Raw genomic sequence first — 6309 nt, 5'->3', positions numbered from 1 at the left:
TCGCTTTGATGGTACGTAGGGGAGCCCTAAACCTTTCATCATGCCAAATTTTATCAAAATCGAGCAGATTTACAGAGATATTAGTAATAATAATTTTGGAGGGAGCCTCACATAAATGGGGCTTACTCCTCCCTCTTGCGATGTACAGCGTCGAGACTCCCAAAAGGCACATCTACATAGAATTCCGAATCGAATGACACCTCATTCATGAAAATCGGTTCACGCGTTTAGGCGCTACGTTGTTTACAAAAAAGGTAACAACAACAACAAGAAGAAGAAGAAGAAGAAGAAGAAGAAGAAGAAGAAGAACAAGAACAATTTTTGAAAATGCCGTTTTTGCTCATTTTCAGCATCTTTTTTCTCAATATCTATCAAATCTAGGCTGTTGCAAAAAAAATTACAGTTATAAAGGAGGGTTTGGAGTAAGATTTAAAGAAAATTTGGGAATTTTATCTTTTATAGAAAAAGAGAAAAAAATTGTCAAAGTTGGGTGATTTTCAACGTTACGCTTTTCCGTGCAGTTTTTGATGATCAACCCTTATACAACTGTCCTACCGGACAGTTTTAATATATTGTTGGTAGAAGTTACCTATTGTTAGAATTTATTTTCCAGAATACGCAACACTTCAGAAATGTCCAATCTTTGAACTTCTATTTATACCCTGGTTCCATCGATTTTGGAGTACTGTTCCCCTGTTTGGAATCTGCTTTCTATTATTGTATTAGTTAAACTATTATAACTTAGGACTGCTATAATTATTATTAGTGTTGTAATAGGTCAACTTCTGCATTTTTATCAATTTATCTTGACTCGCCTTTATCTGTAAATTATTACTTTTTGTTTATTGCTATTGACTTCAGCAACTGAGCCATTTGACCGTTTTAAATAAATGAATAATACTTTTCAGATCTAAATTTGTTTTCTTAAATACGAAGTCATTCTAAATGCTTTCTGCCATTACTTCTTTTTGATCAAATATTGTAACAAGTACAACATTCGCAGGGGTTCAAACAGGACTAATTTCGAAACTCGAATATCGCAATACTTCCTGTGAATAGAGAAAGTGAAATTAAGCATTATTAATGAAGCATTCGTCTTTATGCATATAGAATTGTTCGTATTCTGAATAACATGTAAAATTTGTCAAACCAGCTAAGAATGAGAGTGGTGGAGAGCGAATAGGCTGGGGGCTCACTCCTCCATCTTAGGCCTCTCACAAAAACATTTGAGACTGCTTTCACCGCCAGAATTGATTCTAATTCATAAAAGTTTGGGTTTCCATGTCTACTCGTGTTATTTATGCACTATTTGTGCAGCTAGGGAGGTCTAATTTAGTATCCCACGGAGTTCGGGATGGATATGAAGGCGACATGGTAGTAGAGACAAACTATTATACATCATTAAATATCTAATTGCCCATAACGAAGCTTTCAGATATTGGCATCCTTGTTAGTGTTTAATGTTTCCTCTTCGCTAAAGGTGATCAGCGACGAAATCAGCGACCACTTTAAAGTTTATAGTATGTAAATTGAGTAAACTTTTTATTCATTAGGAGTGCATTGTTAGTAAAGGGTTAAAATACCGATAAATCTATGTGCCTGGATCAAAACGAAGAGTAAGAATACTTGCGATAAATTAAATGATTTAATGTTCTTGCTTTCCCGAAGGAGGTAACTCAGCAAAATATTAAACGTAAACTTTTCAGTCATTCTAACTTTCTCTTACTTTATTAAGACAGTGAAGTTACTGTAATCGTGAAGAACTTCCGTTTTGAGTATTTACGAGAAATATCCTTTTTTAGGTCCCCTGGGGCTGAAATGAATTAAATATTCGGAGTTTATTTATTTACAGTACGGGCAATCTCCCAGGTACAATTTAATATAATTTATAAGTTACATATGTATGTATTTATATAATAGAAGTAATTTATAGAATTTACATATATCGTCATAGAAACAAAATATATTACTTTTTTTTTCTTTTTTTTTGCGCATCAATAGCTGGGGTTATTAGCGCCCGGAGCTTTTTTCAGTGCACTGCCGGCCTCCGGACAGTGTTCTCTTGTTACAGACAACACTGTCCATCACCGGACAGCGAGCTGTAAGAAGCTCCTAGGAAGAAAAAATCTAAGGGTCAGCTGCTGGATTCGAACCCGGGACCTCCGCGTGGGAGTCCAGTATGCTAACCTCATAGCTAATCCCTTCCCTAAAATATATTACTGATACAATAATAATAAAAAGAAAAAGAAAACAATTGATTTTAGGTTTTTTAAGTAATATAAGAAATTGAATGATGCATTTAAACTAAAGTACTTTACTGATTAATAAATTTTAATGATTGCACAATTAATTGAAATGTAATTTTCCAAGTGACTAATTATTGAAAAATCAGTTATTTAAAAAAAGTTTCCATTTTCGATCATGTCAGTGTTGAATAAATCAAAATCAGAGGGTAGATGATTAACTTGATCCGTAATTCTCGGAAAATAACTGAACTGATCATGTTAGTGTTGAATAAATCAAAATCAGAGGGTAGATGATTAACTTGATCCGTAATTCTCGGAAAATAACTGAACTTACGATAATTAGTACTAGGGCACACTTTAGACATTTGTTTTTGTCCAGTACTGCTTGTTGGCACGTGGAAATTTAACAATGATAACAGTTCAGGGCAGTTTATATTATTCAGTATTTTGAAAATAAAAATCAAGTCTGTAGCTTTTTTACGAAACTGTAAAATATTCAAACCAGTAAATTCCATTATGTCGTCGTATGGCACTTCCGTCATGGCTTGTCTCCCGATACCAGAACAACCATAGAAATCTTCTTTGAAATGATTCGAGCTTGTTGACGTAAGTTTTCTGACAAGGAGACCATAAAGCAGAGCAGTACTCAAGAATAGGTCGTACCATTACTTTGTATAGGACATTCATGGTTCATCCTTAAAGTATCGAGTAGATCTTGATATAATACCAATAATTTTATTTGTCTTCAATATTATGCCAATTTGTTGTGTTTATTTGACCATATTGTTCATGTGAAGGTTGAAAGAAGGGTTAGCCCTGAACGTTACACTGGTCCTTCACTGCATTAGATCTAGTAAGTGTTGTAGCATGAAGAGAATAATCAAAGCTGGTACATCCGACTACGATGATAGGATACTTACTACCTTACATTTTGAGATGTTTAAGCTCATTTCATTTTCATCACACCAAACATTCAGGTTATGAAGAGAGTTTTGGAAAAGGATAAAGTCATCCGCTGAGTTAATGGCAGTATAAATCTTTAAGTCGTCTGCAAAAAACAGTAAGTTTACTGAATTGAGACATGTAGATATATCTTGATAAAAATTTTGAATAAAACAGGGCCAAGAATAGAACCTTGTGGTTCACCAGATGATACAATTCTTCTGACATTACTGATTTTGTATTTAACTGATTAATGACTTGCGGTGAGGTAGGAATAGAACCAGTCAAGAGTGATCCATGAATTCAACAATGAGATAGTTTCTGAATAAGTTTGGAATGATTGACCCGATCGAACTAAGGCTCTCTGTAAATAGTCCTCAAATAGTAAAAAATTAGTGAGCGTTGATCTACCAGAATGGAAGCCGTGCGTTCACTGAGAATGAGGTTGTCGAGTAAAGGCCGAAGAATGTCAATTACAGACTTTTCAAAAATTTTCGCAATTGCTGAAGTTTGAAGAAAATATGTGTGTGAGTTAGAACCTTGAGAATAGCAGAAAGAGTTCAAACCAGTTTTTCGTGTTCAGTCAGGTACACAATTTCCGTTTACAAACACCAACGCCTTTTTCTTAACAGGGAACCTTATTCTACGTGAAAATTCTACAAGGTTGTATTATTTGTTCTTATGAGGACCTAGGGAAAGTATAAATGTGCGCTTACCTGAACAAACTTCGAAATGTCGAGGGAAGGCCATAGCCCATTTTCGATGGAATGATTATTTGGAGTTTTAAAGTGGTAAGGTTGGTCAGATCCAGTAAGTAGCTTACAGATGTAACATAATCCAGCGCCACATCGCCGTGTGAGGCTGCCATCTCTTCCTTCCTCCTCCCTCTTCACTTGCTGGGAGGGATTCTCCTTAACACATTACCTTGACTCTGATTTCTTCCACATGAAACCTCATTTATAACTAGTAGTTCTAACTAGGAATTTTGATACATAATTAGTCGCCTTTACGCCAATGGCCTCTGATTTTCTCTTTTCTAAAAAAAGTAGTTAACCCTGGAGATGACTTAGGGAGTATTACCGCTGGCTAACTTTTCCACTCAGTTAGTGTGTATGTGGGAGTTTCAATTATTTTCATTTTGACTAAAAGTGCAGCCTGGCACTGGTGTAACTTTCAAAAAATAATTAATGTATTTTAATTGAAAAAAGTCGCCTAAACAGGAGCAACAAATCTGTTTACACAACTTTCACTTCAGCATTATTATTACAATTTAAAATTGCAAATATTCGTTCAACTAACTGTGAAACCACATATGGTACCTGTATATGTAACTATGGTACCTATGTATATATGTAAATATGGTACCTATTAAAACTGTTCGGTAGGTCAGTTGTATAAGGGTTGATCGTCAAAAACTGCAAGAAAAAGAGTAACGTTGAAAAACTCCCATCTTTGACAATTATTTTCTTTTTTTTCTATAAATTTTCTTTAAAATATCGGGCAAATCCTTCTTTATAACTGTAATTTTATTGCAACAACATAAATTAAATAGATTTCGAGAAAAAAGTTGCTGAAAATGAGCAAAAACGTTTTTTTCAAAAAATGTTCTTGTTCTTCTTGTTACCTTTTTTTGTAAACAACGTAGCGCCTAAACGCGAAAACCGATTTTCATGAATGAGGTGTCATTCGATTCGGAATTCTATGTAGATGTGCCTTTTGGGAGTCTCGACGCTGTACATCGCAAGAGGGAGGAGTAAGCCCCATTTATGTGAGGCTCCCTCCAAAATTATTATTACTAATATCTCTGTAAATCTGCTCGATTTTGATAAAATTTGGCATGATGAAAGGTTTAGGGCTCCCCTACGTACCATCAAAGCGACGTTCTGCTCTTACACCTATTAAGGGGAAGTAAGGCAATCGTTTCAAATTATCACCGCGTGAACCTATTTTCATGAATGAATGGTCATTTATTTCGAAGTTTTAGATAGATTTGCATATTAGAAGTCTTGATGCTGTGCATCATAAGATAAGATTAAATAAGGGCGGCCACAAGGCCTACGCCACTGCGACCCCTTTGGATCTATACTGTGCATCATAAGGACAGGAGTTTGTCCCACGCAGGTCAGGCCCTCTCTAAAACTATTATTACTAATCTTTCTACAACGCTTAGTCCATTTTGTTAAAATTTAGCAAGAAGAAGCTGTTAAAGCTTCCTACGTGGCTCTGAAGTGCCATCGTGCTCTTACACCTACTAAGAAGAAGTTCTGCAATTGTTCAAATTATTGACGTACGAACTGATTTAAATGAACGAATTGTCTTTCAATTTGAAATGTTAGATACAGTAGAGTCGGCTTTTGGGGTCTCGAAGGTATATACTTAGGAGGGAGTTTGCCCCACTTAAATAAAGTCCCTTTTAAGCGGATATTAATAATAATTCTACATATAATCAACCCTTATAAAACTGTCTTACCGGACAGTCTTAATCTTGGCCCGTCTTATCAAATTAGGCAAGAAGAAGAATTTAAAATGTGTGACATTTAAGTATGATCCTGCACTTACACCTACTAAGGGGAAGTATTTGCAACCATGCCGTATTCGCAGTATTTTCTTTGCCCTTTTACGGACAAGAAGTGTAATTGCAAATCATTTTCATTTAGAAGTTATTGTGATCACAGCTTGTTTTCTCTTTCATCCCTTAGGAGGAAGTAGTGTTATCAAAATTTATCTTTTTTCTTTTATTGCAAGGTACTGTTACTTGCAATTTTCTTTCTAGATGGGTTGTAATTATTCACATAAGTGGTGGAATTAAAATTCCACATCATTTCTCCACGCTCCATCTTCTTCCCACCAACTTGTTACCATTTCCCCATAACTTATGTTAGTTTTTTTCCATCCTAGATCTTCCAACTAATTATTTCCGATACCCATTCATTTAAAAAATCAATGATAGCAATGTAAGTTGGCTCATCTCAGATCGTTCAACGGGACTCACAACTTTCAGATGGCAAAAGAAATAAAATAATTATTTAAGTTAAATATATGTTTCCATATCTTACATTTAGTAAGGGGAGTCTGGCAATCGTAACAAATTTTCGGAATTGAGTTTTCACCAAAATGTCCT

The sequence above is a fragment of the Rhodnius prolixus genome, unplaced genomic scaffold, assembly GCF_049639745.1.
Source record: "Rhodnius prolixus isolate KJV_2025 unplaced genomic scaffold, Rpr scaffold_5, whole genome shotgun sequence".
In the NCBI taxonomy this organism is placed as follows: domain Eukaryota; kingdom Metazoa; phylum Arthropoda; class Insecta; order Hemiptera; family Reduviidae; genus Rhodnius; species Rhodnius prolixus.
Note: the sequence above shows the minus strand (reverse complement) of the source record.